Raw genomic sequence first — 24088 nt, forward strand, 5'->3', positions numbered from 1 at the left:
AGACAAATCCTGATTCATATGTTAGGACACTTGAGCTCCGTGTATTGATGTCACTGGCCCCAAGTTCATGGACTGGGAAGCAGGAGAGGCCAGGTTTGAACCCTGGTCTCCCCGATGTCAGAGCCGCTGTGTTCACTCCCCTTTTGGCCTGAGGATGGGGCAGAGGTATCACTTCCCCCGAGGTAGCCCAGGATGCTGACTCCACCAGCAGGCCTGGGTGCTGGCCCCAGGCTCTAAGTCCGGGGTCGGGACTGGCCCCAGGGTCCCGGGAGGGTTGAGCTGTTGTGCTGAGGTTGGGAGGATCCACTGGAAGATTCTGGGTGGGATTTGCAGGAGAAAGTCTTGAGCTCTGAGGACAGACCCTGGAGGAGAAAATCCCCTCCCAGTAGGGGACAATTCTGTTCTGCTGGCCTGGGGTTGATGAGGGTGAGTGTGTGCATGGGTGTGTTAACCGCAGGTGCTGCGCCAGGGGGCGTGCATGCGTCTCTGTGAACATCTCTGTGTCTCCACGTGAACACTTCCCTGCGTGTCTTGGCATCGTACGTTTCGGGATCATTTATGCCTCTGTGCATGTGTGCGCATGTCTGTGTGGCCGTACACGTCACATGCGTGTGCTGCCGTGCAGCAAGCAGGCAGCTCTCTGTGTTTACCTGTGTGCTCACTTGCCCAGAACCCCGTGTGTGTGTGTCTGTGTGTGGGTAGAAAGATTTATGACAGGAGGAAATGTGATATGGATACTCTGACTTCCTGCCAACCTGTGTAACAGGTTTTGGAGAGTGTCTGTTTACCTCTTATTGGAACGGCTCTGCTCTGCAATTTCATTTCCCATTTGATCAAATGGGTTTTGTTTACCTTCCATAAATCTGGCTTTGGTGCCGCCGGCGCTGCGGCTTCCCACCCGTCTCTCCTGCTTCTCGACCCTGGAGCGTCTTTGATGCGGTTTTGTCGTCTGCCCCGGTGCTGATTCCTTCTGGGCCACGGTCCGGGTTGCCGGGATGCTGAGGAGTCTGGCTTCGGTGGCTGGTGGCCAGGCCTGTCCCAGCACCCCTCCCGAAATACAGAGCTGACCTTGGGCCGTGGCAGATTTGGCATCATCAGGGCCGCAGGATAGGAGGGAACATGGATGGGCTTTGAATGAAATGAAGCTACTTTCAATTCTGTCCCTGGAACTTACCAGATGAGTGACTTTGGACGCATTCCTTTTGTTTCCTTTCTGCAGTGAAACCTCTTCTAAGAAAGAGCGTTTTAAATTCTTAGCTGCATGCAAGGATCAAAATGATACATTTGGAACACTGTTTACTCAGTAAATGTATCAGAAAGATATTGCGATTTGAGAAACCATCTCAAAACTTGGCTTAAAAACTACGGACGTTTGTTTTGTAGGATTCTGCATGCGGGCGCCGGAGGGGGTGGGTGCCGGGCAGCTCGCCTCCCCATGGTGGGGGTCCCTCGTGTGTCTGTGACCCGCTGAGCGTGTGCTTGGGGCCGTTGGCTGGGGGCCGGCTTGCTGTTGGCTGAGGCGGTCTCCGGGTTCCCTGCCACACGGTCTTAGGCTCCTCGCAGTGGAGGCAAAGGTTCGGGAAAGACAGCTGACACAGGCCGAGCTTCTGCGCCTCGGCTCGGATCCGGAACAGTCTGATCCCCCGCAGTCCACCGGCAGATCAGATGGACGGCCAGGGCGCTAGACTCTACCCCTGGTGGGCGAGCTGCAAGGTCACCCTGGAAAGATGTGGAAGCAGGGAGGCTGCAGTCCACCTGCTGGGACACACACTCAGTGCTGAGCTGCCTGGGACCGAGGAGGCTTTTAGTGGATATTAATGGCACCTAGGGCAGAAGTCCCAGTGTGTATGTGGTCCAGTCTCGGCTCAGGTTTGCATGAAAAAAAATTGCATGGGGGCGCCTGGGTGGCTCAGTCGGTTAAGCGTCCAGCCTTGGCTCAGGGCATGATCTCACGGTTCGTGGGTTCGAACCCCGCGTCGGGCTCTGTGCTGACAGCTCGGAGCCTGGAGCCTGCTTCGGATTCTGTGTCTCCCTCTCTCTCCGCCCCTTCCCCACTCGCTCTCTCTCTCTCTCTCTCTCTCTCTCAAAAATAAACAAACATAAACAAATGAAAGAAATTGCATGAAGGGAACTTCTAGAAGAAAACTTAATTGAGGCAAATAAAACTCTTTACTTGGTCTTTAAAAATCTCCCGGTGCACCTCTCTCTTGCATCTCTGCCTCAAACTCTGCGCAGACGTGTGGGAACTCACCATGCCCTCTCTCCCTCGCCCCCTCACGTCTGAAACCCGGACATGCGGCCCAGACTCCTCTCTCCTCTCTGCTCCGGTCTCTGTCTCGGTTCTTTTCTGAGTAGGTCAACTCCGCCATTCTGACTTTTGAAGGTTTCCTTCCACTCTGCCCTCTGGCACATGACTAGACTTTATTCATCCAAGAACTGACGCCGGAGGAAAGAACTCTCTGTCTGTGAAAGGTCAAGAGCACGGGAAGAGGAGAAGAGAAAGAAGACTGCAAATACTTGTCATTTAAGAATATGTTTTATTTCTGCCACCGAGGTGTGTTACGTTTAAAACACCCTTGGGGCGCCTGGGGGGCTCAGTCGGTTAAGTGCCCGGCTTCGGCTCAGGTCATGATCTCACAGTCTGTGGGTTCAAGCCCCGCGTCGGGCTCTGTGCTGACAGCTCAGAGCCTGGAGCTGCTTCGGATTCGGTGTCTCCCCCTCTCTCTGCCCCTCCCCTGCTTGGGCTCTGTCGCTCTCTTTCAAAAATGGGTAAATGGTAAAAGTTTTTTTAAACATCCTTACGCCTCGGTCAGTTTCTTCGGAGCGATCATCAGGCGCTGGAGGATGTGCTCCCCAGGAAGGTCAAAGAGGAGGGTGGGCGATGCCTCCAGGTTGCAGGCGGCTTACAGGGTCCGTTTCCTCCTTCCAGACTCAGTCTTCCCTCTCGGTCAAGTGGGAGCCCAGAGCTGCTGAACACCCGTGACATCAAGGCCCTAGCTCGCCGCGTGAGAGACTCACCCTGAGTCTGTCCCCACAGTTGTCCCACCCCCTCCTATGGCAGCAGCGCCCCTCCATGCCCCGCCCCCGCAGGGGCTTCTCTGACCTGTCTCATCTGCTCTGGACATTCCCAGTGTTTTTGTTTCTCCGTCTCCCCTGTCCTGTCGCACCCTCACACTTGGCTTGGTTCTTCCCTTCTGGCTTCATAGGCATCAACATGCGCCCTGGTATCTCGCTTTTTCGGAACAATGAGAATAAAAACGTGCCCGGTGCCCACTCGCTCTGGCCCTGGGCCACCCACTTGGCTTGCACTGTTCATCTTGATCTCCATGCAGCCCAGGAAGGAGGCAGCTTCAGCGCTCTGTGCCACGGGCGGGGGGAGGGGACGTCGCCTGCCCAGGGTCACTGAGCCAGGGCGGCCGGGATTCAAACCCCAGTGCCTGACATCACAGTCCACGCTCGGGGAGCTGCTGAACTGTGTCTGCGACAGGGGGTGACCAATGCATCCCACTTCTCTGGGGGACTTTCCTGGTTTTTAAACGGAAGGCGCTGCAGCCTATGAAATCACTGCATCTTGGGCAACGGGGGACGGTCTGTCGTTCTTGTCTTGGGCAGGCCTGGCCTGGCATCAAGCCTCGTCCTGCTTCCCCGGTCCCCATCAGAAGAGGGGGTCCCCACCTGCTGCTGAGTCTCCTGCTTCCTCTCCAATTCCTGACGCCCGTCGGACTTTGCTGTTTCCTGCCTGCGCCATCTCGTGTGCCATCAACATCGGGTCTGTTCCACGTTTAGAGACGCACACGGCACGGCAGGCGGCCTCCACTCGGATTTCCTGTGTGCCCCCCACAGTAGAGGCCCCCTGGGGTCCCTAGTGATGAAACAAAGTCGGGGTCCCCTCTGACTTGTGGAATCTTAGGACACTTGCTATGTTCTGGACGCCCTCCCAGCAGCACGGGTGGGGGGGTGGGGGGTGGGCAGCGACTTCTCCAGTGACACCTTCCCCCCAGGGCAGCCCTCACGAAGAGCCGGGGCTGTTAACAGGAAGGAGGGGAAAAGCAAATACCCGCCCCATCATACTTGTTTGTCACTATGGATCTTATCTTTTTATTTATCCCTCAATTCTTCTTTTATTTTAGAGAAAGGGAGAGAAAGAGCACATGCATGTGAGGAACCGGGGGCAGAAGGGCAGAGAGAGAGAGGGAGAGAGAGAAAGAGAGAGAGAGAGAGAGAGAGAGAGAGAGAGAGAGAGAATTAAGCAGGCTCCACTCAGAGCCTGATACAGGGCTCAATTCCTTGACCTTGGGGACATGACCTGAGCGGAAATCAAGAGTCGGGTGCTCAGCTGACTGAGCCCCCCGGGTGCCCCTATACATTCCTAGATTCTTAGAATGGTCCTGACAATTATCATTCACAAATGTCCCGTGAATCAAAGGACTGGGAGGCTCTAGGTGCCCTAGACCCTGCTCGGAGCATGGTTCTCTCCCGTGTGCAGCGTGCTGCCTAGTGAGTATGGAGAATGCCAAGAAAGAGAAGGAGGGACGCCGGATAGCTCTGAGCGCTGACTTGGCCGGTGCGAAAGCCCAAAAGGACAAATCTATCAGAATGGCAAACCCAGACAGGCCTGCGGCAGAGAGGCCCTGGAATGTGACCGGTTCCAAATGAGCGAGCGTCCCTTTTCTGTCACTGCCAGCCTGACCCCCCGTGGGGATCTTGCAGATACGCAGCAGAGCATGGGCGGCGCAGCCCTGCCCTGTGCCCCCGGCCATCGCAATGACGCTCTTAACAAAGACATCTCGGGTTACAGCAGGTGGAGCAGCCCAAACAGAAAATTTAACCGGGGTGCCCGGGGGGCTCAGTCAGTTAAGCGTCTGGCCTCGGCTCAGGTCATGATCTCATGGTTTATGGGTTCAAGCCCCGCATCAGGCTCCGTGCTGACAGCTCAGAGCCTGGAACCTGCTTCAGATTCTGTATCTCCATCTCTCTCTGACCCTCCCCTGCTCTCACTGTCTCTGTCTCTCAAAAATAAATTTAAAAAAAAAAAACATTAAAAAAAAAAAAGAAAATTTAACCAAAACCCTCGGAGTGCCGCGTTGCTGGAGGCTGATGTGCATTTGTGATCTACAGCGGGAGTCAGATCAGTATTCACCCAGAGAAACAAATTAGGAATGAGTAGGTCCATACTTGGCCAAGCGTGCCAAACTCTCCAAGGAGGCAGAAATGAAAGATTTCCCTGGTCTTCTGTGCATGCATGCCCCAAAGAATACCCAACAGCTCCCCAAGGTTGAATCTCGAATCAGAAAGACCTTTGGCAATTGTGATATTGTGAGGATTTCCATTAGATAAAGTGAATGGGATTTTTAAAGTACTTTTTGGTCATGATTAGGTTCATGCTGCGAAAATGATGGGAAAAAAAAATCCAGTAAACATGCTTTTCAAAATTAATGGGAAATAATATTGACGAGGAAAAAAAATCCTCTACTGATGAGAGCAATCGAATTCCTGGAAATGGCCATCGTGTGGGGTGAATTTTCCATCATGCCAATCACTAGTGTGGTTGATATCAAGAGTGATAGGATCGGCAGCTGACCGGACTCGAAAGCCCAGGGAGCAGGGGTGGGGGTGGGGGGCCCAGGAGGTCAGCCCGCTTCCTGGTCTCACTCCCTGGGCAGGTTCTGTGTGTCGAGGGGAAGGTGGGGGTGGCCTGCGCCTCCTGTCTCACAACAACAGAGTGACGTTGCCGGGTGTGTGGCCAACGGGAGGCTGGCCACCCAGCTCGCTCCCCAACATGGCTGCCCACCAGAAGTCCCTGGAAAACTGAAGAAACAAGATTCTCCGAAGTCCCTTCAGATGCACGGAGCCAATGTCTGGGGGGCTGAGGCCCAGCAGTCAGTATATACATAATATAAAAAATTACTACGACAAAATAGTCATGACCTGGGGTGTGAGTGTGTGTCTGTGCGTGTGTGTACTGTGTAAACCACACGTTATATTTCAACTCAAGTAAACAACCCAGGTGGTTCAGTGGCAGGAGCAGGTTTTTGGGAAAACAGGGCTGGTCTCCCTTACAAAGAAGGAGATGGAGTCTCCAAGGGAAAGGGACTTGCTTACTAACTACAGGCTTGTGGCTCAGCCCAAAGTGAAGGCCTTCTCCTCTTCTCGAGGCCAGGTTACGGCTCATGAGGTCCTTCTGGGAACTTCTGGGCAGTTCGGCCATGCCCCACAAAGTCCCCAAGACACACGCATGGAGGAGCTAGCTTATCTGGCAGAACACAATGGCACCCTCAACTCGGGATCATTCCCCTCGAGCCCCCAAAGGCAGAGGTAGGACCTCCTCCGCCCACCGAGTGGTCTCCATGGGCAACTGGACAAAGCACAGTTCTGCGACACTGGATGGTGTCACACGAGGCATCGCTCAAGCGTTAACTGCACAGCAGACACCTTTCCAGCCCTTGACCCTCGCATCTCCGTCCAAAAGATCAGGAGTGGTGAATGCCATTTCACAAACAAAGAGGCTCCATTTACCAACCTTACAAAATGCAGGACCAGAGAGGTAGAGGACCCTGACCAAGATCACACAGCTTGAAGCTTTATGGACTCATTATGTTAATGTTATTATTACAGATCTGAAGTTAATATACTATATATCAATTATAATTAATGCAAACAAAAGAACCTATGAAAAACCCACTCAACACGACCACAGATTCACACACGGGTCCCTACGGCTTCTTTGATTATATCATGCCCCTTGTAACTCTGCCAAATTGTGCTCAAAGAATTCCAGTGACTCTCATCTAGTTTAGAAGCCAACCCACTGTCTGGGCTATTTTTTTTTTCCAGGTGAAAGCAAGCTCCAGAGATACTATTTGATACTTGATAAAATTTGCAGATGTATCGAGGTGAGAAGGGAATGCGGCCATGCAGTGGACTCTTCCAGTAGGTCTCAAAGAACGTTGCCATCAGAGAATTCTCGATTGTGAGCAGGCCTTGGTGAGGTTGGCGTTTGTGTTAATGAAGTCTTTCATGCTCGTGATATTTCCCTGAGTTTGGGGGTCAAGTTCAGGCGTCTGTAATCAGTTGATAAAAGACATGTGTGTGCAGCCACGTGGGGAATCTGGGAATATTATCAAATAATAATGTAGGGTATAATTAAGGTTGAGCCATTAAGCACTAATTAATTAAGCCGTCAGATTTTAATCAAGGAATTGATTGTTTCTGGATAGAGCACTGACAGTTGTGCCTCCTTGCAGAGGTCTGGAACCCTGATTTGCAAAGATTAACAAATCAAAGGGCCATGTATCAGCTCCAAGATGCATTCTTTTTCCCAGAGTGCAGACCCAACAACTTTGTGATTCCTACAGAAAGCCAAGGAGGCCAGTGGGCTCTCGGGGGAAGGGCCAGATCTGAAGGCTGCACTCCTAGTTCAGTTCCTTGAGGGTCTTCATTCATATTCGAAAGCTGTTTCTTGAGTATGTACTGTGTGCTCAGAAATGTGCTGTCTCCCTTTATCCCGAAAGCACTCCGCTGGGCAGCGATGGGGTGGGGGCCGGGGTGGCGGGGTTCTACCACTGAGGCCAGACTCTCTTAGGGGCGGGGGTGGGGGGGGAGGGCGGGGTGGACTCTCTGTCCCCTGGGCTTAGTGCGCTGTCTTCTCTTTGGCTCCAAGGGTCTCTCTTCTTATTCCAAGGAGACCCCTCCCATCCTGGAAGACACACCTGCTCTTGAAATCACTCCGATCAGGCTCTAAATCTGGCTTTCCTCCTGACTGGCTGTGAGAGCTTGGACATGTCACTGTCATTCCAAGGCGCCTCGGCTTTGTCATCTACTGAATGGGAGCAACGCCGCCATGTTGCAGAGAGTGAAATGCTAGAACAGCTACGTTGTACCCAGCGCGCCCTGTCTGCAGGTGTGGTGCTAAGTGCAGTATGTTCATCGAGGCATTTAATCTTCACACGATACTCTCAATAGGTCTGCCCAATGGAACTTTCCACAATGATGAGAATATGCTATCTATCTGCTCTGTCCACTGTGATAGCCACACGCGGCCACTGGGCACTTAAGATGCAGCTCATGGATCTGAGGGACGGAACTTCCAATTTTCTTTAATTTCAGTGGATTAACCTTTAAGAGCGCCCATGATCGGCTGGTGGCTGCTGGTGGGCGCACAGCTCTAACGGCGGACTCTCCTGTCCTCATCTGCCGGACCAAGGCTCAGGGGAGCCACGTGACCTGCTAAAGGGCCAGGGCTTCTGCAAGCGGGGGCAGAAGCACACGATCCCGGCCCGGGGCCCATGTGCGGGGCCTCCCGCCAGCTTGACAGTGAGAGACGGTGCAAGCAGGGAAGGCTCAGAGAGAGAGCGAGGTGCAGAATCTGAAGCAGGTTCCAGGCTCTGAGCTGTCAGCACAGAGCCCAATGTGGGGCTTGGTCCCACGAACCGTGACATCATGACCTAAGCCGAAGTCGGACGCTCAACCGACTGAGCCACAGAGGCACCCCCGGAGGGGGACCTTATCACGGTAATGATGGCGATGCTGATTCTCCGAGCCCTCTCCCTGGGATCCTGGGACTCCGCCGTGTTCCATGGGATGGCCTCCTCCAGAGCCGTCTGCAGGGATGTATCTGTCATCCTCAGAGAAATGATCATAAAACCTTGGCTGTCATATCTGGACCCAGTGGAAACAAACCTGCTAAGATTTAGGAAATGTGTCTGCATTTTATACTTTGTTTCTTTTATGGAGCAATAAGAATGCCAAGATTTATACATTTCGGGATTCCTAATTGAATTGTAGAAGTGTGGAAAACGGGAGCTCTGGGAATCTTCAGAAAAGCGAGCGGGCAGTTTGTCAACGTCAGGTTGCCTCACTGCTTCCTTCCTGGACAGCCCGGGGGCCGTGCTGGCGACTGGGGGACCCTTCTGACTGAGGGGCATGTATTCTGGATCGCTGCCTTCTGGGCGCCACTGTTCTGCAGGGAAACTCTGAAGGCACAGAGGAAAGCAAAACAGTCTTTCGGCCCTCGGAAAGTAGTGCCTCCTGGCCTTCTGTCCCGACCACATCTGACCTCCAGCAGTACGATTTCCTGAGATTTAAAAAAAATGTTTTTATTTATTTATTTGTTTAGAGGGACAGCATGAGCAGGGGAGGGTCAGAGAGAGGGAGACACAGAATCTGAAGCAGGCTCCAGGCTCTGAGCTGTCAGCACAGAGCCCAACCCTGGGCTCGAGCCCGTGGACCGTGAGATCATGACCTGAGCCAAAGCCGGACACTTAACCGACTAAGCCACCCAGGCGCCCCACGATTTTCTGAGATTTTGAAGGGGCGGGTAAGGAGTCAAAGTCTTGGGGCTGGGATCCTGGCTCTCCTATGTCCCAGCTGTGTGACCTAGTCCAAGTTCCTCAACCTGAGACTCCAGATCTGATTTTGTAAAAACAGAGAGGATTCTTTAAGGATGGTTACAAGTAAAACTGAGTCCCTCCAGAAGGTCTGTTGAGGTCCTAACCCCGGTGCTGGAGAATGTGACCTTATTTGGAAATAGGGTCTTTGCAGATGGAATTTAGTTCAGATGAGGTCATGCTAGGGTAGGGTGGTCCCTCAGTCCAGTGACCGTGTCCTTACAAGAGAAGACACCTAGAGAACACAAGGGGACATGGCCATGTGAAAACGGAAGCAGAGATTTGAGTGATTCGAGCTGCTGGGGCCGCCAGAAGCTGGCAGGGGCAAGGAAGGAACCCCTCCTGCAGGTTTCAGAGGGTGCTTGCCCCCGTAACTGACTTCCGGCCTCTAGATGTGGGAGACTAAGTTTCTACTGTTTTAAGCTACCCAGTTTGGGATGCTTTGTTATGGTGGCCGTAAGAAACTAATACAAGGGTGGGTGATCTTAAGGAGTTAAAAGGATCTATGGCAGTGCCTGGCAAGAGGAGATGTTCTGAAGATGAATGTTCCTCTCCTTCTTTCATAGTCACTGGGGCCCTGCAATACCAAGGAAGTGAGAGGCACAGCGATGTGTTGTGTAGTTTTCCTTTTTTTTTTTTTTTAAGTTTATTTATTTTGAGAGAGAAAGAGCTGGGCAGGGGCAGAGGGAGAGATATAGAGAGAGAAACTCCCAAGCAGCCTCCAGCACTGTCAGCACAGAGCCCAACGTGGGGCTTGAACTCGTGAACCGTGAGATCATGACCTGAGCTGAAACTAAGAGTCAGACACTTTACTGACTGAGCCACCCAGGCACCGCAGGCTATGGGTACTTTCAGTCACACACTCTAGAGGCGCACTGTCTTGACCCGTATCATAGCTTCACTATGAAACCAGCTTTGTGGTTTCGGGCCAGTGGCTCGACCCTTCTTGCCTCAGTCCTGAGAAGAAGAAGAGAAGCGTCTAACGTCACCTGGACGGATGCATGCTGTCCCCTTACTTTGAGCAAAAGCAGGGCATTGCTAAGGGCCGGTTTGGCACAGCTGGACCCTGGTGTGCTCTCTGAGCATGAACTTCACAGATCATTAACACCAGAAAATGGCCCTCCCTGACTTGGAAAAACAGCACAGAATGGTGGTCGAGGGGAGCTGGAGGGTGGCGCCCTGGAGGGTGGGGCCCACCCAGGGAGATGTTGTTTAAAGATGCAAACTTTCCACTAGAAGGTAAAAGAGTTCTGGAGAGGTAACACCCAGAATATTGATTACGGTCAACAATACTCCATTGTAAGCTTCAAAGTTGCTAAGAGACTAGATCTTCATTGTTCTCAGCGCAAAAAAGAAATGGTAATTATGGGATCCCAGGAAGGAAGTGTTAGCTAAGCCGAGGTGGTTGTCGCCCTACAGTAAATAAATGTATCAAACCAACAGGCACGTCTTCAACTTACACAAATGCTATATAAGTTAATCATATGTCGATAAGATAAATACATTAACAAAGAAAAGGGCCCTCTGTAACTACCATGGGTCAAGATAGAAACAAGCTCGCCTTGCAGTCTCCTCTAGTCACAGCCGGAACATAAGCATTGTCCAGACCACACACAGGACCAAACGATCCCTCTTCCTGGCTACCACGAGTGACTGATTTTCTATACCAACCCCGGCTTCAGGCTAGGTTTGCTCTTTCCACCTTCTAGAGGAGAAGAAGGAAAATCATCATGGAATTCTCTCACTTCCGGGCGGTAGCCAATTCAGAGCAAAGCCCGGCTTTGCTCAACCCTTCCCCCAGTCGCTCAACGCGAGCCCGGGTCCACTGCACACCCCTCCCAACACCCCTCTACGGAGCTGCGTCGTGACCGCCTACAGCCTGTGCCCTCCCTTGTCGCAAGGACACGATGAGCCAGCTGACTCAGCCGATGGTGGTTTCGTCCGGGCGGCCTTTGGTTCCTGCGGGGACCAATGAGTTGGCACACGTGGCACTTAGAGCAGTCGCTGGCTCACGTCCAGGGCTACGTAAGTGTTCACCAGAATTGGGACTGTTGCGATCTGGACGCTCGGGCCTAGTCCCTTCTCTTCCGGTAACCGCACGCCCCACTTAAACCCGGCGCCACGTCTCCGCGAGTCTCTTGTCACGTGCTTTGGTTTTCAGCCCCGGGAAGAGACTTGTGACTGAGGCCTGTCCAATCAGCGAGTCCCACCCCCTGGCTGCAGTGATTGGTTCAGGGAGAGCATGTGATACCAACTGGTCCAATCAGAGCCAACCCAAGGAGTCGAGCGGAAGGGGGCGGTGTGGGGGAGAGCCCCGCCCTCCTCTGGAAGGCGCAGGCGCGGTGTGGTTGGCGAGGCCGCTGCGGGAGCCCCGGAACGCAGCCTATCGAATGCAAGGTACCGGACGTCTTGGTCTTGGTTCCATCCCCTGTAAAATGGCGAGCAGGACGATTTCCTTTAAGAGCTAGTGCCATGAAGCACTGGTTTCCCGGGTGTGCAATTGGGTGATTATCTTGCTTTGGAAAAGCAGCAAAACCAACCGGGAACGTTGTGTTTTGTTTTAAAACACACTCAAGGGTAACTTGGAGTTGGTCAAGCGAGGGAACCTCACGTAAGAATGTCTTGAGTGGGTATGTTCACTGATCTTTGTCTCCCTGAGGAGGGAGACATAATGACAGCCTGTCACCGGCATCCTTACTGCCCTGCGACCAGGAGCGGCGGGGTGGGAGGCACACAGGAGCACCGAGCCCCAGGGAGGGCGAACCTGTCCTTGATGTCTGGCCATCCTCGAAGCCCAGCCCTACATTTCAGGCTTTCTCTTGGATCCTGGAAGTCACCACGGCCTAGGAGAGGTCGCCGACGTGGCCTCAGCCCCCCAGGCATAGTCATGCAGAGGGGACAGATGCCTAACTTGTGAGAGTGGCCTGCCTGGGGAGGAGGGGGGGTAGGGGGGCAGCCCCGCGGTGTGGGAGGCAGGTGTCAGCTCCGGCGGGAAAGCAGAGTGGGCTGCAGGGTCTCTTGCTAACTCTTCGGGCTCCTGTGAGTGACCTAACGTCGATTTCTTCCTCTGCTCTATGGGGACGAAGGAAGGGTCCTTGTGAGGCCGCTTTGGAGCACCCAGCATTGTGCTGCTCCCGCAGGTGTTCAACCAGGGATGGCTGTGGCTCCGGCTGCAAACGGGTCCCTGCCCTTGTCATAAATGCCTGGTGAGTAGTGCTCTTGGTCGGTCAAAGCTGTGGGTGATCTGTGGAGGGTTCCAGACACGCTCTTGCTTCTGGCTCAATTCCTCTGGTTAATTTGGAGAAGGTGTGGTCGATATGCTCCTCTTCGTGTCTTATCCCCGTCGCCCTGCCGTCTGCCATGTCTTGGGACGCTTGGACTCCACAGTCCAAAGGGCCTGCGAGGAGCCCGGGCAGGCTGAGCCCTCGAGGCATCTCATGAGCCACCGACCAGCTGGGGCAGGGTGGCTCATGGCCCTGGGCGTCCCCCCTGGTCCGGCCTCTGCCTTCCTCTCCCCCTGCACCGGTGGCCCCTCCCCATTATTCGTGGGCTCAAGCCAGCTGGGCCTCTAAGCCGCCTGTAGAACTTTCCAGACGTGCTGCTCTCTGCCCTCTGCCTTTGCAGCGCCTGCTCTCGCCGCCTGGAACATTCTCCCTTCCATTCTTCCCAGGACTCCTTCCTTTTCATTCTTCCACTCTTTGCTCAAACGGCACCTCTTTCAAGACTTCCATGACCTCTGTCTAGTTGTGTTCTGCCTCCTGCCCTTCAGGGCACTTGGCGCAGGTCCTAGAGATGCGTTTGTGAGTGTCTGCCTCTCCCAGCAGGCAGGGGCCGGGCCGGGATCTGCCTTCCACTGTGTCCCCAGCACGGAGCACACAGCCTGGCACGTAGCAGAGTTCCGTCCGTGTGTCTGTGTATCCGTGTATGTGTGCGTGTGTCTGTATATCTGTCCTTTTGAAAGTGGGCAACGTGATTTGGTACACTTATCCGTTGGGATCACTACAGTCAAGTTAATTCTCCTATATGTCACCTCACACAGTGACATGGGTGCGCGGTGGGGTGGGGACACTTCAGATCTATTCTCAGCACATTTCAAGGGGACAGTGGAGTATTCTTAACTATAGTCATCATGCAGTATACAGATCTCTAGAACTTACTCATTTTATAACTGAAAGTTTGTACCTGTTGACCGACATCTTCCCATTTCCCCCATCTCCCCAGAACGTGACAGCTGCCATTCTATTTTCTGTAAGTTCCACTTTTTCAGTTAGGATCATACTGGATCCGGCTTTCCTCCCCCCAAACAGAATGTCCTCCAGGTTCACCGTCTTAGTGCAAACGACAGAATTTTCTTCTTTTTTGTGGCTGAATAACATTTCACTGTAAATATACACATTTTCTTTATTGAACAACTCAGGGCTGGCACACTGTGGCCCATGGGCTGGCTGGCTGGTTGTTTTTGTAAATAAAGTTTTATTGGCACATAGGCATGCCCATTTGTTTACAGATGGCTCGTAGCTGCTTTTGTGCTTGAAGGGCAGAGCTGGGTGGTTGCGTCAGAACCCACATGGCTGGCAGAGCCTAAAATGTTTGGCCCTTTGCAGAAAAAGACCCCAGGCAGGGACTGCAATTCTATTTCCGGCTGGACTGTGCAGAGGATTTTGTGTGTGTGGCAGGAGGGACGGGGCTGTAACTGTTAATGTGACCCAATGTGCTTCTCAAAGTGGGGTCCGGAGAGCAGGACATAGCAGAGCTGAGTCCAGATTAGAGAGGTTCTCTATCTAGGGTGATTTTGCCACCCAGGGCATCTGGTAATGTTTGGAGATGTTTTGGGTCATCACGATTTGGGGAGGAGAGGCGCCCTGGCAACTATTGGACAGAGTCCAGGGGTATGCTACACCTCCCACAATGCACAGGATGGCCCGACCACAACGAATTATCCCGCTCCAGATGTCAGGAGTGCCGAGGCGGATACCCTGGGCAGCGGGACAAGGGTCACCTCTTGTGTTGTCACTTTGGCTCAGTGGTGAAAGGTTTAAGACATCATATTTATATTATAACAAGTGCAAATATATTACGGAGGAGAAAGCAGCATTTGTATGACTTTTTAAACAAAAACCTGATACTTCCAAAAATGACCCTCCAGGAGTGGGCCACTTTGGGTTCTGCTCCCTTGTTCCCCAACCTCCTGTGGCTGGAGTGCCGGGAAGGCTGCCGTCTCAGAGATGAGTTCCAAATACGTAACACAGCATTCCCTGTCCTCTGGAATATTCTGTGGTCCGTCTATATCATGTAGTAATAGAAACTCACATGTTTTCTATGGGATAGACACCAGCTGAGTATTTTATAGATGGTTTGTCCTTTATCCCCCTGGTACCTTCATCTTTCTGCCTCTGAACTCACAAAGTCCTCTGTGCTCCCTTTCTTCATCAAATAAACTCCTCCTCATCCCTCAAAACCCAGTTCAGGCAAACCCTCCTCCGTCAAGTGGTTTAGAGCCTGGACCCTGAAACTGGCCATGTAGATTTACATCCTCCTTGGCCTCTTACTTGCTGTGTGTTCTTAGGCAGATGGCTTTACTTCTCTGTGCAATCAGTTTCCCTTACAGTGGTGTTTTGAGAATTAAATGAGATAATATGTGTATGAGTGCTTGTAACAGTAGGTGGCACGTAAGAGCTGTCTCATAAATGTTACGCTTTCTCTGGCCTCCTTTCCTATCAGTACCACATCACACCTCATAGACCCTGGGTCTCAAAGGGCATGTTTGGGTTTGTTGGTAGGGGTTCACACGTGGTTGTGGGAAGAAAGCATGTGATATGGAAGTGACATCCAGTAGCCATGTTTTGTAGGAGTGCCCACCAAACCCTGAGCAAGAATCCCAGCCTTCAGCAACCTTCTGAGCCCCAGAGAGGCCGATTGGGCCCTGCGGAGGACGCCGTGTTACGGAGTTGGCGAGGGGCGCGCATCATCTGCCCTGTGACCCAGCCCAGCACATCGGTTAAACCTCCTACACTAACTCTGCTTGGTCGTTGGGCGGTGTCCTGTGGCGTGGTGTTGAGAAAGCGTCAGGGGCTGGGTCTGGGTGCAGAGAAGAAGGGCGACTTCGTCTTCGGTGGCCGTCTGCCCCGGGTGATGCCGGACAGAAGGCACTTCCTGTCTCTGGTCGTTGAGACTGTAGGCAGGGGTCCGTTCGGGGCTGGGCGACGGTACGTATGACAGCAGGGCAAAGCCGTCTTGTGTCCTTTTCACACTGACACTTTCCAAATACACGTGGAGTGATCAGCTGCACCGGGAGTTGATAAACACCAAGGCCCGGGGCAGTGTGGTGCAAAGCTTGGGTTTCGGAGTCCAGCTGAGCTGGGCCGGTGTTTCCAGCCCCTTAGTGGTGCCACCTTGGGGACAACTGCGTGTCCTCTGACCCCCAGCCTCCTCGTCGGACGGGAAGGGGGCATCAGTGAGAGGACTGGGTATGGCAGGAGGAGGACGTGTGGGGCTCGGTGCTGGGGCCGTGTCGGGAGCACTGGCCTCTCTCGGCTTCACTCTGAAGCTGCAAGCGCGGTGCTGGAGCAGGTCGGCGTCATAAATCCTGGACGTCCCGTGACCGATCTCCAAGCAGCGGCACAGCCCAAGATCGCTCACAAGACTTCTCGCTCCGCTTAAAGATTTTCCCTGAGTTATTCTTTTCCTTTTGCAAATAGAAACAGAATAAAATGGGGAGAGAGGGGGGGAAAAGACAAGACGCCACTTACCCACACTCTGCAGAGAAACATCCACAAATAGGCGGCCCGCAGGCACGGCCTTCAGTGAAGGACAGGACGGGCTTGTTTATCCACCTGCCGCGTTCACTGTCATCCCCGGACAGAACGAGTTCCACGCGAGGTGGTGACACGGGCCGTCTCTGCATGGCCGTGTGTGAAACATACACCCGCACCACATGGACCAGACCCTCGGCTCTGGTTTTAATGACCAAACTGCTGCCTGTTTTGCTAGGGAGCCTTGGTCGCCGTGGCCTGCTGAGCGCTGCCGTCGGTTTCGGTTCTCTGATGGCTGACGAGGCTGATTGATCGTCCTCACAACCCAGCCTCCTTCCGCTCGGAAGGTGTGAGCAGGAGCTTGTGAAACGGGTGCTCAGAAGCTCAGTCCTGTGGTGCTGGGTGTCCTGAGTTGAGTCACTTAGTGGCACTGGTCATGGCGAACCAGAGCCCTTCACCTCGCTGATTAGATCAAGCGTTCTAAGCCTCTTGAACCTGATGTGCTCAGAAATCACGCGGTGGGGGGGGGGGGCGATTCGAGTCTTGTTACAATGCAGATTCCCGGTGTTCCCGGTGAGCGGGTCAGGGGTGGGGCCTGAGGCTCTGCGGGTTTTCTGAGAGCCCCGCCCCTGCAGCTCAATCCCTGACTCACTCAGTTCAAGTCCAGCAGAACACATGCCCCAGGGGATCTTAGGCCAGATGCGAGTGACCCCAAGGAACGCTGCAAGACCTGAGGCCATCTCCATGCGTGTTCTGTTCCCAGGGGTCCCCTGGGAATCTTACGTCCTCCGTTCACACAGAATACCACCAAGACATTATGCACACCAGGCAGTATACGGTTTTGAAATCCATTTATATTTGAGCTTATTTATAACACGTTTGCTAAGCCAAGCCAGCTTGGAAGTAGAGACAAAGAGGAGATGCTACAGAGAGCAGGTACTGATTTATACTATTAACGGGGCAGCTACTGTGTTGCACACGCCGTGGTAGTGTTGAGCAAGCACGATCTCATTTAACCTGGCAACTCCGGGAATGAGATTATTCTGTTTTTTTTTTTTATTATTTAAAAATATTTTTTAATGTTTTTTATTTATTTTTGAGAGACATAGACAATGTGAGCAGGGGAGGGTCAGAGAGAGAGGGAGATGCAGAATCTGAAGCAGGCTCCAGGCTCTGAGCTAGCTGTCGGATGTGGGGCTCAAACCCACGAACCGTGAGATCATGACCTGAGCTGAAGCCAGACGCTCAACCAACTGAGCCACCCAGGCATCCCTATTTAAAAAATTTTTTTTTTACTTAATTTTTTTTCAAAAAATTTTTTTATATTTATTTATGTTTGAGAGACAGAGAGTGACGAGGGAGGGACAGAGAGACAGGGAGACACAGAATCCGAAGCAGGCTCCAGGCTCTGAACTGTCAGCACAGAGCTTGATGCAGGGCTCGAACCCACGAATCGCGAGATCATGACCTGAGCCGAAGTTGGACGCTCAGCTGACGAGCCGCTCAGGTGCCCCCCCCCATTTTTTTTCTTTTTTATTAAAGATGAGGCATCTGAGGTGTAGATAGGCTGAGTAACGTTTCCAAGTCCCAAAGCTGGTAGTAGGCGGCGTGGTCTCCGCAGGCTGGTTGTCATTTAGGGAAACCGGAAAGAAATTGGGGCCGGGGAGAGAGGGGATGACAAGAGGTGTGTCCTTCCATTTCCTGTGAGCCCAGGCCTCGAGGAGCTGTAAGCTCTGGGCTGGAGGGAAGCAGTTTCCTGCCCAGAGGCCAGAGCGAGGGCTGCTTCACAGGCCTGCTGTGATGTCACGCCGTCCCCAAACAGAACGGTTCTCACAGAGCTGACGTGATTGCTCGCAACGCTCTGTCTTAGAGTTTGGGTCAGGGTTTGGGTCGGAAGGAGACCACAGACCAGCGCCGTCCACCTCCTCGCCTTGAGCTGTGCAGCCTGCGGGCCACCAGAGGGGACCCCTCGGGGCCAGGTAGCCTGGAGACCAGAGCTCAGGCCTCCACGCAGCGTGTGCTGGGGTTAATGAAATCAGAAGCTTTAGAAGGAAGGAGAATTGAGATTTGGCTTTTAAAAATGAACATCAATCACATTATTGATCCTTCCTTCTTTTTTTGCTTCCTCTTTGTCTTGGGGGTCCCCGGGGTGTGCTTGCTGTGGGCTTCACGTACGATAAAAATCCTGGTAATTAAAACGCCAACCTAGGCCACAAAGGAGAGCTCGCTGTGGAAAGGGGTAGAGAGTCTATCGAACAAGCCCAGAAGTGGCCCGCTGCTGGCTTTGAGCTGCTCCTGCTTCAAAGGGCGGCGGCCTCTGGCTGAGGAGGAGGCTCCAAGGCCCACCCCTTTTTCTTTCCTTTTGTCTGGGTCCAAGTCCGCATTTTTCATTTGCGAGGAGACGTTAGCTCTGGGAGGTGGCCTGGCTCAATGGAACAGCCACTTCTAACAGCCGCCTAGAATCCCTCCCTCACCATTGTCCAAGCATGTGACCTTGACCATGGATCTTAACCTCGCTCAGCCTCAGTTCCCTCATTCATTAAATCAGGATGGGGACACCTTCCCTGCTGGATGTTGGGGCCTGTGTATTATTTTTGGGTGGGCATCTTCATAGTCATAGACCAACTTGATGGGGACAGAACAGACACCCCCCCCGCGGGATGCTAGTAAGTTACCTCTCAGCTTTTCAGTTATGAAACCTCTTCCCTCCTCCCCATCCGCCCGACCATCTAACGGTCTGGGGGAGCTGCAGACCTCACAGGCCCGAGCAGGAGCCAGATCCGTCAGCCTCCTGCCCTTCGGAGATGTTAGGGCTCCAGCTGCTCTGGGCTCGTGGGTTCTGTCTCCGGCCAAGCCAATGATCTTCCCCTCCTTTCTGTTCCTGCACACAGCTGTCCTGATCATGTCCAGAAGTCGGAGAGGGAGAGGAGGGCTGCGCTGCAGTACGGCAGAGTGGGGTTTGCCCCAGCGTCCAGACCCGCCCGTGAACTCTCAGTGCTGGTTCCTCAGGGCTACGATAAGGCACATTAGTCCTGCCTTTCCCACAGCTCTGTCCTAGGGGGCAAGTCAAGTGCATGTCAGACAAGCGCTTAGCTGAAGGCATACGTGTTAGGGGTTGTTATGTCTGCCTTTTCTTTCTTTTTTTTACTGAGAAACCATTTCCAACTATTTGATCGCCCATCTCCCTAAAATCTTCTCAGATAGAACACAAAAAGATGGGTCAAAGAATGCTCAGAGTTAAATGCATTACTCTACATTTGCCTCAACAGACCAAGGGCAAGCAGGACCTCACTCTGCCGTCTTGCTCATCAAATAAGGCAGATTCAAGTGGGGCAACGCTTTCCCACAGGATGGCGGGTGTCATTAATCTGAGAAATCAGCAGGGGGTGGCTGTCAAAACCTCCGCGGCTTGGTTTTAAGACCTTCCGTGATGAGGCCCTCACATGCCTTTTGGCCTCCTTGCCCTCTGCTCCCCTGTGTGGGCACCCAGGGTGACTGCGGCATACGGGGTCACACTTTCCTGCCTCCTCTGTGTTGTGGCTGCCTCTTTGCCCCCTGAATGTCCTTGGTCTCGGCATTCGTAGATCCAAATAAACCCGTCCCACCTTCTTTGTGTTTTCCCTGGCCTTCCCACACAGAGGGGACATCTGTTACACTGCCCCTGCTGAGTCTTGTCTGCTTTTGGAAGCATCCCTCCCCCAGAGAGTCAGCTGGGCCTGGACATCCATCGCCAGCTTACCGGAGTGGGCGCAGTCAGATCATTCTGCTGCCGCAGGAGTGGGGAAGGAAGGAGAGAGGGAAGGGGGCTCATCCCCCTCAACTCCTTCTAAAGAACATTCTGGAAATTCCTCCCTTCCCCATCCCTGCACCATAGCTGTTTGCATCTAATTGGCCAGAATGGGGTCATGTGGCCATACCTGGCATGGGAGTCTGGGAAATGTAGTCTTTGAGCCGAGTGTTGACTCTCGGTGTTGATTCTGGCGATAAGGGGCACTGTAGCTCGCCCATGCTCCCCACAAGCTTACCCGCCACAGACAGCCAGGGTGGTGGTGAGGTTGGGGAGTCAGTTTAGAATAACTCGGGAACCAAGCGCTGGACTTGAAGGTTGATGTTCCGCTCTCCTCTTCCATCCCACTGTGGAGACTGAAAATCAGCATGGCCTGGGGGAAAGCCCTTGGGAGTAGGTGACTTGGCCTGGCTTCTTCCTTCTTCGGGCCAGGACCTCGGCCACCCTCACAGCAGAGGAGTGAATGGTGGCCTCTCCGGTTCTTTCCACCCTTCAGGGTTCTCGTGGAGGTGTCCCTGCCTGTCCTGGTTCCAGGCTTCTGTTGTCCCTAAGCTTCTCAGCATCGTCTTTGCCTCCCACTTATAAATGTTTAAAATAGTCACGTGACGCACAGTGGGATTATAGCCTCTCTCATTTCCAAAATGAAAAGCAGCTCATGCATTATTCAAGAAAAATATTGTATTATTGAACAAAGGGCGCGTGCGTCCATCCCTTATCCTGCATTCCAGCCTCTGCTGTCTTAGTAGTGGCTGCGTTCTGGGAGGGTTTTACCGAGGGGGTTTGTAAACAGAGGCACAGATCAAACGCTGGTGGGTTTCGGTGGCCAGATTAAGTGATGGTCTTAAAGTCATCGGCCTTAAAGCCTGGGAGGCCATGGGGTCCACCCAGCGCCTGGACTCCTCCCGGGGCCTGCCAGCCGGAAGTTCACCCTTGGCTGAAACTCTTCCAGTGATGGGGAGCTTTCCCCTGGGACTTCATCTTCGTGGAGTTTGTGAGCTGTTTTTATCCCACACTGGGCTGCAGTCTCTCTTCCTGTGGCCCCTCCTGAGTTTCCACACCAGGCAGTTCCATGCCATTTCTCCGTGACAGCTCCTATGTGAAGATGGCGGTTGCCATCACCGCCCCCCCCTCCCGCCCAGGTCCTCTGAAAGACTAAATATCCCCTGATTCTTCAGCAACTGCCCATGGCAAAAAATGAGAGTCAACTGCACCTATCAGATATTCAAAGAGCCTCTTCTTTATGTTCTAAGCACTTTGATAAACCTGTCTATAGCTTCCAGCAGCGATCAGCATTCCTGCCTGCTCCGCATTTCTCCACCATCATTCTTCAGCCTCCCTGGCTTTCTAGTCCTCTAGCACACCACGCTCCTCCTTTCTCAGGGCCTTTGCACACGCCCTCTTCACTGCCTGGGAGGCGTTCCCAAGGTCTTTGTATCTGCCGCCCACTTCTCATCATGCAGCTGTCGGCCGAAAGGACACCTACTCCCAGAAGCCTTCTTGGGTTTCTGTCTAAACCAGAATCTCCACCCTATTTCTACCCCATCACTCTCTACCCTGCCACCCTGTTTTATTTTTCTGCAGCAACTTGCAGTGAATTAGTCTATTCAAATCTTTACTGAGCACCTACTATGTGCCTGCGATTGTTAGGAAGCTGAGCTCCGTTGAAAAACCTAACAGCGATTCTTGCCTTCACAGAGCTCACGTTATCTCAGAAGAGAGAAAATACACAGGAAACACGGATGAATGATCGTTTCGTCATTTCAGAGATGTGATTTGAGCAAGGACAATTTCAATACATGAAGCCATCTGTTTTATTTGTTTACATATTTATTGTCTCTCCTCCCTAGGACGTACGATCTCTGAGGGTAGGCACTTTGTCTGTTTTATTTCTATCTGAACCCAGTGCCTGGCGCACTGTGGGCACTCCGTGGGTTTTTGTGGTAGGACTGTCGAATGTCTGTCTGACAAGATAAGAGGCCGTGGCAGAGATTTTGGTCCAAGGCATAACCTAAAATCCATGCCACCGTTACCTGTGTCCTCCATTTCTCCCTGTGAATTTTGTTCTCTTTAGGTCTTACCTCTCTCCTTCCTTTCCCACCTTTCCTGTACAATGGCAAGAAGAAAGGATTTATATCCACATGCAGCTAGCACATCCCACGCTCTGGCTAGACAGAACAAAGGCTAGCCTTCCTGAGGCTCAGGTCACGCAGGTTTAGAGGCAGAGTGTGGACTTGAACCTGAGTCCTTCCCACCAACAGGCAGACCAGCGGGCTTTCCTGCACCGTCCCCGGGCCAGGGCTCCCGTGAGCGGGCCCAGACGACGGGCTGTCCGTGAGGGCTCTCAGGAGAGTGGAGACCTCACCGCCTCCTCCAAGTCGAGCACTGAGATGGAATTTTCCGGAGCGCAAACGTGCGGCTTCACAGCTTTCTCTGAACAGTGCGGTCGGGCAAATCCTGCTCCACCTGAGGGAGCCTCTTACACGGATCCGAGTAAGTAAGAAGGAAGCTTTGAATAATTCCTTTTGCTCCTCAAAGCCAGTTGTTATCAAAATGAATCCTTCATTCCGCCTCTTTCATTCCATTTAACTAAATTGTCCTTGGGTCTCAGCAAAAAAGATTAACTCTTTTACTTCCTCCCTTCCCTTTCTCCGGAAGCTTAGGATTGACACAGTCCTTTGATACAAACGGCATGTATGATCTCAGTCCGGGTGGCACCAACCACCCTGTGGTGCCGGAAGGCGCTTTCAAGACTGCGAATCATGGATGGATGGATACATCTTTCAGGAACAAAAGGCTTCTTTCCAATGGACATAAAAATAAAGGGAATTGACAGGTATAGACCAGAAATGTCCAAAGGAAGTATCAATTTTGAGTGCAGTGTGATCGTGACTATGGCTTAATTTCTCTATAATTTTTCTGCTCTGATTTTAGTTATTTTACAAGTCAGATTCACCCTTGGGCTGGCTCTGTCGTGACTGCAGTGGATGGAGCAAGCGAGGCTTCACGCCTTCTCATCCGCATCCTTGGGGCACAAAGAGCCGTGCTGTTTCCACCTTCCACGTGAGAGGCTGGAGATTCAGCGCCCTCGGCCCCTGTGTGGGTCACAGGCGCACCCCGAACTGGGGCTGGTGGCGGGGGCTCACGGATGCAGGTCGGCTTCAGCCCTCCCGTTTCAGGGCTTGGAGTCCCTTTCGCCCAAGGCATATTGGTGCTGTGGGGGGAGGGGACGGGGGAGGCTGCCGATGCCGGAGGGAGTCAGCACCTTTGTGCCGCAGAGCCACGTCCAGGGTGGGGGGAAGAGCTGAGGTGTCGCGGCGTCTTCAAAGGTGTTTGGTGGCCAGGTGGAGTGGAGACTAGAAGCCAGACTCCCCTCTTTGTAGCCAGAGATGTGTCCGAGCAGCAGGCCCTCCTTCACCCTTGCCAGCGCCGTTTGTCTTCTTCCTCTCGTTCAGAGGCTGGGCAGTGTCAGCAGGGTGGGGTCTTAGGCGTGAGGGAGGGCTTCCTTCGGGTCTTGCAGATACCAGAATCCCCGCATGATCACCTTCTTTGGGATTCTAACAGTGCTCATTGAGCCGTCAACGGATACTCACTGGGCTGGGAACGCCGGCTGGCCTGGACCATCTGGAAACCTGTCTTTTAATAAACGTCTTTTAGTTGCAAGTGACAGGAGCTGATTTGAGCCAGGCTGGGAAAAGAAAGGAGGAGCTTTATTCTAAGTATAGGGTTCTCCATCTCATCCCCTGTTCTCCCGTGAATTACAGCATCGTTGTGGATGCCGAAAAGCTTAATAACAGCACACACATTGGTGTGGACAGTCGATCGGCCCTCACGGCTTCCGGTAGCTCACAGTGGTCTTTTGGGGTGATGCTCTGTTCCTGTCATTGCATCCGGTTTCAGGCGACTTCAGCTAAATCCTGACTCCATTTGCGTATGACCCCGCTAGCTCGTTTAGGTGTAATTACATGGCTGTGTTCAAGAAAAGAGGAGAGCCTGAGTAGTTTCTCAGGAAATGCAGGGGAGCACGAATCGGAAATCTGGATGGCGGAGTCTGCGCACCTCCTTATCCGGCTCAGACGCTCTGTCGCTGAGGCCTCAGCGGTGTGCCACTTTGTTCCAAGCCCGCGTTCTGCTTCCGGTCCCACCAGTGGGAGCCGGAGACTGCT

The 24088-nt window shown here is 53.0% G+C and overlaps 1 long non-coding RNA gene across 1 annotated transcript; it reads left to right on the top strand.

Moving 5' to 3' along the window:
* The first annotated feature begins 12484 nt into the window (after window positions 1-12484).
* On the top strand, window positions 12485-22771 carry LOC115299621. Its single transcript, XR_003912264.1, has 4 exons — window positions 12485-12592; window positions 21621-21790; window positions 22184-22415; window positions 22586-22771. It is a non-coding gene; the product is annotated as an uncharacterized LOC115299621 (long non-coding RNA).
* The last annotated feature ends 1317 nt before the right edge of the window (window positions 22772-24088 follow it).

Source organism: Suricata suricatta, chromosome 8 (assembly GCF_006229205.1).
Source record: "Suricata suricatta isolate VVHF042 chromosome 8, meerkat_22Aug2017_6uvM2_HiC, whole genome shotgun sequence".
Taxonomy (NCBI): Eukaryota; Metazoa; Chordata; class Mammalia; order Carnivora; family Herpestidae; genus Suricata; species Suricata suricatta.